A 13,608-nucleotide genomic window follows, 5' to 3' on the forward strand; every position below is an offset into this window, starting at 1 on the left:
AGGTAAACCCATCAACGGCAGCAGTAAATACTCCGAGAAAGTGCTGTGGTGACGTAGCTTAAAGAGCGAAAGAGACACACCGGTCAGGCGGGAGGGGAGGTGAATGGGTTCAACAACATAAGGCTTTCATCCAGGAGATCGCTGTTCACGTCCCATGTGTCACCTTACAATCAGCTGTTCGTTGATGTCCCATGTTCACAACATTCAGTTTAATTTTCACTGTATAAACGTAGTAGTTTTAAGAACAACCATGTTGTTTTTTCCTAAACCTAACTACGTGGTTTTGTTGCCTGAACCTAAGCAAGTGTTCTAAAAAGGTATAATATTTCTGGACCATTCCCATCCCCACTGGAGACTCTCCTCCGCTCAGGTAAACAGGAGGCGAGGGAGCAGGTTATGTGTGCTGTAAACCATTTAGGCTGGACGGTATCGGAGCAGCGTCTCCAGTTAAATGCTGCTGTGTGCCACTTCTTAGTCCTAATTGTTTTACAGCTCAGATGGCTTTGACAGATGACTCAGCGCTTTAGCTGTGACGTCCTCTCCGAGGACAGGATGACAGCTTTGAACCCTGTGTACCTACCACGCCACTACTATCTCTCACAAATGTATTGATTTTCTTAGATATTTACAAAGCTAAAAAAGAAATGAATGTGAAAGAAACTTGTATGCATCCATGGTAACTTGTACTAATATAGGCTACAGTATGTATTGTTTGGTGGACTAAAAGTTATTATTTAACTCCAAAACATGAAAAAAAAATGTTTGAAAAACTATTGAAGTTATAAGTGTATGTCAATATTTTTTCCTTGAAAAATGACTTTTCCACATGCTGAATTATTTCAAATAAATTTTGAATAAAATTAGTTCAGATTGGTTTGCTATATTTGACCAGTTGTTATGAATCTATTCAATTAAATTTACACCATAATACTTTTATAAGGAAAAGCTTATTTGTTAATTCTTAAAGTTTATTTGTTTTCCTGTCATTATAAAGATTTTTTTCTTTTTTTATATTCAAATAAGAGTAATTATCTGTCAAATGTCCTCTTGATGTTGTTTTCAACTTTTTCTCCTTTGTATATTTTTACTGTTCTTGTTTATCTCCTTATGATTAAACTTGTGATCTGACTTTAGTAACTTTAATAAGAATAATTCTAATACAACACCACCACAACGAATTGAATCAGCTCCTCTCTGACACAATCTAAAAAAAAAAGTGGTGTTGCAGGTAAGACGGTGTTATAATTTTGTCCACCTCGTGTGTGAGAGTAGCAGAGAGTGTTAACAGGATTTGATGAGAGCACCATCTAGTGGTACATGTACAATCAAACTAATGAATATCATTTCCTGCTGTGTAACCTCAGAGATTATAATCTATAACCAACCAACAAACCACATTCTGTCCGAAAACACACCGCCTTTATGTCATTCTGAAAAGATGGTGAGTTTTTTTCTGAAGGTTTGCATTTCCTGCACCCACACATTATGATTTTTATCCATGTTATTTTCTTTAGTAGGCTGCATGTGGAGCTGGAAGTGGAGAGGAACATCAGCACCCCACCCTCAGGTCTCCTACAGGGGGCACTCCTGCTCACAGATTTGCTCCCTGAACCTCCTGAACCTGCCTCTCTGGTATCAGCATCTCCTGCTCAGTGCATTCACATCAAACACCGACACGCTTTTGTGCATTTCACTCCTTCAGCTCACAATCAGAGCACACACAGAGTGTGTTTAAGTAAAGTAAAAGTATGTTTTGGAACAAGAGCCAATGCTTTCATTGGTGGAAATTCCGCCGTTATTTTGTATGTAAAGCAGAAAAGGGGAACACAGAGCAGGATGTTTTACACAATTCACCAAGGTTATTCTTTTTGCCGAGAGGCATACCAGTGTAAAAAGACTGTTTGTAGAAAATGAGCGATTCGCTTCAAATTTGTAGTTCAGCCAACATAATACACGACAAACCTGGAAATTTGCATGGCTAATTTCATTTCATTTAACGAGTACTGCTGCTGCTGCTCCAAGTTAAAATCTGTTAACACTAATGTGACAAAAAGTCCTTGGATGATGACAAAGTTTTCACTGCTGGAAGGCAGAACGTTGCACTGTAGGCCTCTGTGATGTTGTTCCTCTTTTCTACTTTACATACAAAATAATAATAATTTTCTTTTCTTGTCTTTATTTGCATTGGAAAGTTACGCTATTTTAATATTGTGATACCTGGATTAGGTTACTGAGTAAATTTTTGTTACATTAGCTTACATTTTTGTTCTGAATGTAAGACAAGTGTGAAAAATATAAGATGTTAATTTGTGAGATTTAGAGGTAGAGGAGCTGGACAAAGCCAGGCTATAGCTGTTTCCTCCTGTGCGTCCAGTCTTCCAGCTAAACTAAGTTAACTGGCTTCATATCTATTAAAAAGTAGCTCACTGATTAATTATGTCCACTCCTTGTTTATAGATTAGTGTTTATGTAAAATGTTTCCTTCAGACCATAACTGTATTGTACAGTTCACGTAACGGCATGCAAAGTTTTTGTTCCTATAATTTCACAGGAATCCAGTAGTTCCTGACTCTAAGGGAAGAGACGACTTCTCTAACGTTACAGGGCGTTGTATGTTGAGAGACATTACAGATTATTAGTCATATTTAAAGCGCTTCTGGATGACTAATCTGCCAACTGGTGTTCTGTCACTTGTTCCTGTTTTCTTTCCGAGATAAAACCCCAACAGGGATGTAAAGATAATGGCTAATAAATGGGAAATCATTTGGTTTAAAGGTTTTATGTCTCACCCAGATGTTGAAATGAGTCAGTTAAACATACTGACTCAGGTTCACAAAACAGGTTTTGGGAACCACTATGGGCCCAAGTATGCACAATATTGTTGGCAGCTCTCTTGGCTCTGTGCCCTGAATACATGTAGGTTAACCGAGGTAAGACGCCCTTCTGACTTCTTCAGTAGATAAAGACAATTTTCATTTCAGATCTTTTCTTGGATGGTAGTGTCCTTGCTAATCTTTGTATAGCGTCAAAATCACTTCACTGGTGGTGGGACGAAAACATAAAAATGGTTTTGATGCAATAATTTGACAGTACAAATAAACCTCTATATGTTTGTTTTTTAAGGATAGGCTATATAAATGTTATGTAATTGTTATGTTTCATATGAGAATCATATGGAGGGTGATGCATTAGTTTGAACAAAAAATATGTGAAAGTGTAAGAGTAGGATTTGATGGAAGATGCCCCCCCCTGATATGAGGTAAAATGCTCCCACACGGGCATCAATGCTAATGTTAGATTTCTGAGAAAGTATGTACACCATCATCTAACACAGGGGTCAGCAACCTTTACTATCAAAAGAGCCATTTTAGACCAAAAAAAAATCTGTCTGGAGACGCAAAACATTTGAGCATTGTGATGAAGGTAACCCAGTTTATAGTCTAAGTATATAGTATATAAGTCTAATGCAGCGAGGGCCAAAGTGCAAATGTACAATGGAGTATTAGGGCCACATTGAGGGAGAAAAATCTGAGATTTCGAGAATTAAGTCATAATATTACGAGAAAAAAGTCGTAATATTACAAGAATAAAGTCGTAACTTTACAAGAAAAAAGGCATAATATTACGAGAATAAAGTCGTAACTTTATGAGAAAAAAGACATAATATTACGAGAAAAAAGTCATAACTTTACGAGAAAAAAAGTCGTAATATTACGAGAATAAAGTCGTAACTTTACGAGAAAAAAGTCATAATATTACGAGAAAAAAGTCATAACTTTACGAGAAAAAAAGTGGTAATATTAGGAGAATAACGTTCTAAATGAATGCGCTGACTATAAAAAAAATGGTAATCTTTTATTCGCACCAGTTCGTCCCTCAGTGCCTCATCACATGAACATCACAGGGTGGCGACTGTAAGCTACAAGAAGTAAGTTACACTGACACTATGAATTTACTTATACTTTATCTTATACTTATATATACACTATCTCACATCCCGTTCGCTCTTCAACTCGCTACGTAGGTTAAGTGTTTTCGTTTGTCAACCGTAATGACATTGACTCCTGTTAGCCTAACGTTAGCTCCATGCTAATGTTATGCTAATCAAGATTTCCTGATAACTATATTGATTTGGGGGACAATGAAACGGCTTGATAGCTAGCTAGTCTGGTTATTAATTATATTTTCAAATTATATTTACAGTTTGTCAACTATATAAACAATGTAATTGACGTTGAATGTTGCTAGCATAGCGTTAGCTTTCTGGCTCAAATCCCGTTGCCAAGTCGTTGCTAAGGTCCGTCCTATTTACTGGAGCAGTGAACAACGTTTCCATTGCATATGACCCTTATGGGATGGATGGATGGATGGATGGATGGATGGATGGATGGATGGATGGATAGATAGATAGATAGATAGATAGATAGTAACTTTATTAATCCCGAGGGAAATTCAAGTTTCCAGCATCACAGTTCCATAGTGCAAAACATGTTAGTAAAAAGGCAGTAAAAAAGTTAGTAGTACAAAAAAATATACCAGATATAAAAATACAAGGAGATGAAGAAGACTGTTGTGATACAGGACTATTAAAAAAGTGAATATAGTGCAGAAGAGACTGTTAAAAATGAGTATAGTGCAGGGTAACTCCAGTAGCTTAGTCTATGAAAGTGCACTGTGTGCATCATCTCTCCTGCAGACCGTCCTCCTTTGGTATGGTAATGATTGTTACAGGTATTAGCAAACCCTCAGGTGTTGAGTTACTGTATGTCTTGTGGAAAAACTTTAGATTTTAGTTGCAAAACACATGAAAATATAAATTAATGGCCTTTAGTCCGGTGGATCGGGCATTATCCCTATCCATAAGTATTCTTGAATGGTTTTCTCAACATCTCCAACAGGAGGTTCACTGCTTTTACATGAAAATATTCCATAAATTTAATGACACTTCTTCTTTTTGGGGGGAAATTGCTGTGTAGATTGAATTTATTCAGGATAATTTTGGTGATATTCTGTATTTCTCTCAATAAATCCCATGAAAACATCGAAACCAACAGTGAACTGATCCTACAAACAGGTGTAGTCTGTGTAGCCAAAGCCTGATATGTTTTATTCCTCTGTGCCATTGAGCTCCATTGTTGTTCAAAAACAATTAATGCACATCAATGAGCCACAGTGTTACACTGGGTGACATGTTCCTTCATTACCATGAACACACACACTGTAGTTTATGTTCAGTCATTCCCACATAGACATTCCTGCTGACTTGCTACAGTAGTGCACAAAATGTGTACTAGGAACTACAGTGCCCAGATGTTTAGAGAAATTATTTGGCCTTTTTTTTATATGAAATATTATTATTATTGTTATAATAATTATTATTTAATAGAACATGAAAGTTGGAAAGCGTAGAGAGACAAACGTGGGCCTGATTGATTTTGGTCATTTCATAGGATTTGCTAACAATAAGAAAAATAAAGTCGTGTTTACTGGCCCTCTCCCCCTAAACAGCGGCATCTTGAGGCTGATGTGTCCGCACATTATGCACCGCCTCTCCAGCAGTGCCCGGCTGCAAGCCTGACCGTAATGCAGCCTTCCTCTCAGCCCTTTCAGACAGAGCTATCGAATCTCATTCGGATCTCAATGTGTCCACTGGAGACACATATTAATAGCAGGTGTAAATGTAATCAGGTTAAATCATATTTAGATATTTACAATCTGGATACGAGACATATTTTAATGCCAGGTGTAAAGGGATACTAGGAGTGGGTCCCTGTTTTGTTTATCTTGTGTACGAGGAGGTTCATGCATGTGCGTGTGCACGCAGGTGATACGATACACGGTCCTACAGTACCCATGGTTTCACACTATTCCACTGATCAATAGGTGGCGGTAACACGTCAAGATATGCTGCAATGTGCCAGCAAAGGCAGGGAAAAAGACGACTGCAAGCTAGTAAACATGGATGTAATTAATGCTGTAAATGTTTTACAAGGAAGGAAAGGGATTCAACACGTTTGTTAGACCTCAAGGATGCACACAATGTGTTTTGGTGAATAACACTGGATGTAAACATAACTTTTGTTTGTTTACAATAAAACTCCACAGAGCCCCTTTAATTGATCTACGTAAGGACCCTGAAAGGAGGGAGAGAGCAGCGTCCATGAAGATAGTAGAAATTCAGTCATGCGGGACCTTGAAACAGGATCCACCGGCTGACTCGTCCCATGCTGCCTCAGATGCCAGTTTAGGATGTTGGCAAGTTGAACAGGTTGGTTGGCTCAGACATTTAATACACTATAGCCTGGTTACAGTTAACAACCAGATTCATTGTCGACCTAAGGAACACGTTGTGATAAAATATTCTTAACTACTTTACTTATATGAACAAGGGATGTGGTTGAATATGTTATCACAGGTTAGTGATAAAAGGTACTGGTTTCATTAAACTGTTTGCAGTAACTTGATGTCACACATAACCAGTGGGCAACCTCCGGGTCTGAAAAGTGAAGCCAATGCAAAAGTGCCTTAAACTTTAAAGTCTGATTGTATAGAAGTCTATGAGAAAATGACCCTACTTTTCATTTGATTTATTACCTCAGTAAACATTGTAAACATGACTTTATGGTCTCAGTTGCTAGTTTCAAGTCTTCTTCAATACAGCATGATGTTCATTTAGTAAATTACGGTCCCATTTAGAGTCAAGTAGACCATAAAGCAGGGGATGCTTTAGGGCGTGGCTACCTTGTGATTGACCGATCGCTACCACGGCGTTGTTCGATCTGGGAGTTGTCCGATCTGGGAGTTGTCCGTGTTTTTGTCTTAGAACTTTAACGCTTTCACAGTGTGTTTTCAGTTCATGAAAGTTAATTATAAAATTTTGGTCACCCTCTTCAGCATACAGTTGTACTTAACGCCACCCTCTCGTGTCACTTCTTGTTGCAAAAAAATAAGATGGCGATGGCCAAAAAAAAGGCTTCAAAACGTCACAATGACTACGTCCACTACTTATATACAGTGTATGCACATAATTCAATTTTACATGATTTCTTTTAGAATTTGGTAAATGTTCGCTACCACCAAATAAGTGAAGGAAAATGTATTATTCACCGATTGTGGTGATTTGTTTCATTCTGACAAATTTCTGGCACAAAAGTAAATAGCACCCAAATTTAATACAGAGATGAAGATTTTTCACTTTTTGCACTTTATGTTGAGCAAAGTGGAGGTTTAATAAATGATTAGGAGATCATTTTTCTGCCACTTTAGTAGTAGTGTGCTAATTCCTGTTCCAGACAAGCACACAAACAAACAAACAAAAAACAGGAGAGCTTTTATAATCAATTTGTAGTTAGATTAAGACAATACTGATTTATTATCATTAGTATTGCCTTAATCTGATCAATACTAAGACTTAACTGTCACAAAGCTTCAGCCAGATCCATGACCAGCTGAGAATCAGCTGTTTGTTACACTCACAGTAAATGTGAGTCTACATTTACTCCTGTAGCTTTATCATTATAGTGTTAAACAAACATCTAGCAAAATGTAATGGAACTTTTGGAATTGATATTTAAAAAAACATCTAAAACCAGGGTCAGTGTTTCCTCTAAGCTCTTGGTTGATTATTCCTCATGCTGACAGAATAATATCTTTGCTCCTCTTTGTCCTCTGAACTTTATACAGTTATCAGGTTTAGATGTTTTGGTGGAAAACACCACAAGATGCCGGGGCTTTTCCGTAGCTTTGGATTTAGTGAATCGACTTCCCTGCAGCAGGAAGAAACCAGCAATTCAAGATGAGGTGGCTTTGTTTACACTGTCACTAAACACCTGTTGTTCCATCAACAAGTTGCGCTGCATCGGTTGCTTTTCATTCCACATACGAATGAAAAATCACCAGCAGTTGAACAATATCTGAGGATTTGCTGATGTGGTTTGTGTCTGGAGTGGGTGGTTTGGGTGGAGGGAGACGGTGTTGTCGCTATTGTTTTGTGAATGCAGCGACTGAGTGTTCCCCACGGGGTCCCCGAGTTTCATCTTACAGCAACTCCTCCGAGAGAAAAGAGCAGATGTTGATTGTAAAAGAAGGAAGTTATTCTTTTTGAGATGGTTTTATAAAGTCAGATAAAAATCACTGACATTGAATAAGACAAAAGGAGGAAGAGGGAGGTGGAGAAGAGTCCTACACCCAAAACCACACAAACAACAGCATCAAGCCTAATGGTGAGAGAATTATGTGCATCAATTGTAAATACCACTACTTTAATAATACATGATAAAGCTTTATTTAAATGAAAAAAAAATCAGTTCCTCACTACAACACTTCATTATGTCGTTAAAGTTTTTCTGCCGCACAGCTCAAGATGGACAAAATGTCCGCAGGGTTGATATGTTTGTGAACATATACAGTACTTATCATTGATCAATTAGCCTACTGTTACTGAGGCCAAGTACTGAGGTTTTGGGGATTTTTAAAACTCGTTAAGCGCTTTACTCCTTTAGGTCAGAGGTACAGTAATCTACTCCTTTACAAGTATATTATTTAAAACAATGCTTTTACATGGCTCGATCTTTATAAGTCGTGATGTTCATTATCCATCATGTCACTTAAAGGGGCACTCAACCAATCTAATGCATAAAGATCAGTGCGCTCATCACCAGGCCAGGAAAACAGTTGCATAATGTCTTCTGTGGCTCTGAAGAGTCAGAAAAAAATAACCCTGATGATGTCATTGGGGTCAATTTTGACCATCCTTTTTTAATCTGTCTCTTAGGGCCCTTTCACAAGCCATAGTCTGTTTGGCTAGTCTGAATCAGAGTGAAATTGCTACTTTTGGTTCCTTTTCTATTTAGTCTGGTTTGGTTTCACAGTGTACAAACTAAAGCAGATAAAATAAAAAAAGTATTTGTCCTCTCCCGCTCCTGTCAATCTGTCTTTTACCTGTCCATCTCAACAAATGCCCGCACCGGCAGCCTGCGTTTTGGTTCGCTTGGAAACGTTGTTTTGGTCCACGCCACAGTATGATTACTTCGTTCACAACTGCCCAAACGAACCCCAGCTTGGCTACGATTAATAGCCAACCAAATTACAGCCACACCTTCACATTAAAGGGATAGTTCGGGTGTTTTGAAGTGGGGCTGTATGAGGTACTTATCCATAGTCAGTGTATTACCTACAGTAGATGACGGTCAGCACGCCCCCAGTTTGGAGAAGCAGACAGAAGTTACCGTACAAATATAGCTGGCTAAAATATGTTTTGCTGCTGGCCCCGTCCACAGCAGTACATTGCTTTGCTTCTGTGCAGTAACTCTTGTCTGCTTCTCCACACTGGGGGCGTGTCGACCGTCATCTACTGTAGGTAAAACACTGACTATAGATAAGTACCTCATACAGCCACACTTCAAAACTCTAAAACTGTCCTTTTTAGCAGAAATCATACATTTACTTTATCTGTGTTGTCACATGATTGTCTAACACGATGCTTATCATAGAAACCTTTCAGCCTAGTCTGTAAGTGCAAATGTGCTACAAAAAAATCTGTATGCTGTCAAAAGCGAGTGCTGTTTATGACTTTGAGATAATCTTAAATTGTCTAGACTTGTATCCCTGCTTCATTCGACTATTGGCAGTCACAGTCAATTCTTTGTCATTGAGATTAATGATACTGAGGTTTAGGGTGCTTTGTTCTACCTTGTTGTATCCCAATCAGAGTACAGCGACTATAACATAAACTACATGTAATAGCTATGAATAATATAGGAGCTTGTGTACATGCCGAGCCTGTTCAGATGAGACGTACAGTGAGCACCTTGTTTTTCTCCGTCTCCCCGTGGAGCACCTGGTTGCTATGATGGGATTCCCACTGATGCAATATCAGCCGAGCTCAGCTCAACTCTCTGGGTACGCGAGCATAGTTTAATTTTGGTCGGACGTGTTTTCGCTCACGATATAGTTATGAAAAGACTGTGAGGAGGAGCTGGTTTCTTTGGGTGTATTCCAGCCAACGTAGATCATTTTTATGTGATTCCACAATTTCCTTCCACATAAACTACTCCAATGTGACAATAAGTCACCTGAACAGCCGTGTTTGATGCATAGCCGTCTTTTAACTCCCTGCAGACCAACCCCACCTTTGTGTTCCTGCTTAACACTTCAATAGCCCGCCCATGCCACAACTTGTGAGCCCCCCCCCCCAACTCCCCTCTCCATCCTGCCCTCATTGTAGTCTACCTGCTGTCGCCTCGGCCCAGAGTGCCTCTGTTACTGCGGATTTGTTAAGAAGGTGGTCATTACATTTCCTATAGGAGAATACGGCCCATATGTAGAGGGACTCACCATAGCAGATGGGTAAACTAGATGGGAAGCAGGTTAATTAAGGCCTGATGACACCCAGATGACATGTGTTGCCCTTTCTTCTGAGATTACCAAATTTAAACGGAAATATACTGTGGGGATTTATTCCAATCTGTTGAATTCATTGGAAACCGTTTGGTTCACATCCATTTCCTTAAAAATATAACCCATTTTAAATACATTTCCCAGACCTTTCAGTTCAGAGTCACTGCTGGTCATCTCTGTCGGTTTCCTTGTACAAACTGGAGTGGACAAAAGATGTTGTCTTAGTCATGTCTGCTGCTGAAGTCAGTTTTGCATCTTGGTTTGATTTGAACAAAAGAGGTCAGGAAGTGACCTGAGTGAGACAGAGCAGCCTTGTCTCCTGTAGCAGGTACTACATCCGCTCAGTGAATGCAAAGTTATTTGCATAGGAAAATACAAGTGAAGTCTTTGGGAGTAGAGGAGTTTGACCAGTCGTTGGGGGATTCAGTTTCCAAACAGATGATGTGCACTGATACTCTCTCTGTACTGTGCTGTGAAGAAAATCAATTAATGTATTATATATATTTTATTTTTACAATTGTATTACATACTACTGGAACTTCTGCTACTAGTTTGACTTTATCCATTCTTGTGGCTAAAAGTCTTACTTTTAAGAGTTTGACAAATACAGACCGTGATATACAAGTCAATGACAGGAAAAGAGTTAGTGAGTAAAAATTACACTAACAAACACTAAGGAAAACTATGATAGCGTATTTTGGAGCCGGGGATGGGGCATAATATTCTGAGAAAAACTCAGAATTTAGAGTCGTAAATTTACGAGAAAAGACTTGGATATTCTCTGAGATTAAAGTTATAAATTCACGAGAAAAAACTGTACTGGAGTGCAGAACCAGAGGTAACAAAAAATAATGCATTTAGCATAAAAAATATACTCAAATCATAACACGGCAAACTGCACCCCAACAGGCAACAACAGCTGTCAGTGTGTCAGTTAAGTGTGCTGACTTGACTATGACTTGCCCCAAACTGCATGTGATTATCATAAAGGGGGCATTTCTGTAAAGGGGAGACTCGTGGGTACCCACAGACCACATTTTCATTCACATATCTTGAGGTCAGAGGTCAAGGGACCCTTGGAAAATGGCCATGCCAGTTTTTCTCGCCTAGCATTTAAACTGAGTCCGCTAGAACCTAGAAATCGCAAGTTGTGTTAATGCATTAAAGAAATTAGTGGCGTTAAAACGAATGTGTGTTATTATCGTGTTAACTTTGACAGCCCTAATACACATTATATATTGTAGCGGACTCTCCATTCATCCATTCTCTTCTGCTTATTCGTGGGCCGGGTCGTGCCACAAGCAGTTATGTTATGAGCCTTTTCTGTATTGTTTCCCCTTCACACTGACACAGTGACAGTTGGGAACGGTCCCTGAAAAGTGTCAGTGTGCAACCATGGTAACGCATTGTGTTTAGAGTAACGTCTTCTCAACGGTTGCTTTTTAGTGTTCGCTGTGCTGCAATAAAAGACACGCCTTTGAGATGTCAAAGATAGAAGTTGTTCGTCTCTACTTTCCTGTAACTATCTAAAATACTAGTATTTATTTATGTTCATAAAAGAACGCAGAAAGAACATGAAGGAACATGTATGTTTCAGGACCTTTGCCTCACCCAGAGGCCATCCTTACGAAATTCAATGGCTGGTGTTACCTTGGATTTGCACTTGCAAATTTGTGAGTTTTTTTTATCAGACTACTACCCCCCTTCTCTGGCTCCATAATTATTATTTTTTTTACCTACAAAGGCCCTAATATGCTGTTGTATAAAACCCTTTATTGCTACAGCTACTGCAAACCATATAGCTCATATGCTCAGTTGCTATAGCTCTGCTGGTCGACACACAACCTCTCCCACTCTCACTGAGGCTGACTGATTTGCCTCGGATGCAAATATCAACTGAAGATGTGCTGCAGTGACGATAAAGCTCAAACAGCAGAAAAAAGTTGCTTCAGGCAAGGGGAGGGGGAGAGAGAGAGAGAGAGAGAGAGAGAGAGAGAGAGAGAGAGAGAGAGAGAGAGAGAGATTTGACTTTCACTATCAGGGATTTTCTGTACACCTGGTGAAACTGCTTCTACTGATCTCATCATTCCATGGTCATTTTTCAACCATTATTAATTAAATTATTATCCGAAACATAAGATAGTCATGGTTTTTGTACACTTAATTGGCATTAAAATAGCTATTCATCATCTTAACAATTCTTTTTAGACATCTAACTGCTGTAATAATACAATTAGGCTACTACTTGTGTATCGATGAAAGTGGTAGACTAGTTTATCTATTTTCTGACATCACTGGTGCTATGCAGTCAATTTATCTACTTCCCTGAGATCATGTGTCAGCCAAACAATGCAGACAGTTTTTACTTGCTTCTCTGTGGTCAAGAAGTAGGTGTTATTTGACATTTATGCTAAATGCAGTAGCTGTGAGGGTTTCTGGACAATATTTGTCATTGTTTTGTGTTGTTAATTGATTTCCAATAATACACATACACATTAAATACTTGACAAATCTCCCTTTAAGGTACATTTTGAAGAGATAAAATAAGAATCGTGTTTTCGTTAGCTTAGTATAAGCCGTTTATATCTACATACGGAGCGGGTCCTCTTCACAGAGCTGGCTGCCATCAGACAAACCAAACACTGGCTCTAGATAGAGCCATTCAGTTTTTGTTTTTTTTGCGTCGGCCACTGTAGTTCTCCTACATACTTGGCACACGGGAGAAGTTTAATTTGGTTGCAGTCTGCAACCTCACTGCTAGATGCCGCCAAATCCTGCACACTGCACCTTTAAAACCGTAATCTCTCATTTTTACACACTTCTCTCCAGGTGTGATAAATGAACAAGATATAGCATGTAATGCTTCCAGTCTTTGTGCTGAGTTAACATGTTCTGGACACACAGAGATGAAAGTGATATCTTCTTACGCAGGGCAAGACAACAAACAAGGGTATTTCCCTAAAAGTTGGACTGTTCCTTTAAAGTGCGGGGCCCGTCTAAGGACCGGAAGTAAGCTACGACACCTAGCAATACAGGGAACGTTGCCAAGTACCGTTGGTGTTGCACCCCCTCCGTATAAATAATACATAGATGATATTAAGATTATGTGAATAGATAGGCATATTTAATAAAGTAATGTGACAATAATAACAGTTTGAATCTGTTGGGAGAAGTTACATACACACACATGTGCACACACACGTTCCTTTG

General features: G+C 38.9%; 1 long non-coding RNA gene across 1 annotated transcript in view; it reads left to right on the forward strand.

Annotated features, from left to right (window-relative positions):
* Nucleotides 1–3,817: 3,817 nt before the first annotated feature.
* Nucleotides 3,818–13,608, forward strand: part of LOC141773004 (uncharacterized) — a 29,367-nt gene continuing 19,576 nt past the window's right edge. The window contains exons 1-2 of the long non-coding RNA XR_012594989.1: nt 3,818–3,928; nt 6,106–6,268. This is a non-coding gene — a long non-coding RNA (uncharacterized LOC141773004). The remainder of the gene's footprint in view (nt 3,929–6,105; nt 6,269–13,608) is intronic.

This window comes from Sebastes fasciatus, chromosome 8, assembly GCF_043250625.1.
Source record: "Sebastes fasciatus isolate fSebFas1 chromosome 8, fSebFas1.pri, whole genome shotgun sequence".
NCBI classification, from domain to species: domain Eukaryota; kingdom Metazoa; phylum Chordata; class Actinopteri; order Perciformes; family Sebastidae; genus Sebastes; species Sebastes fasciatus.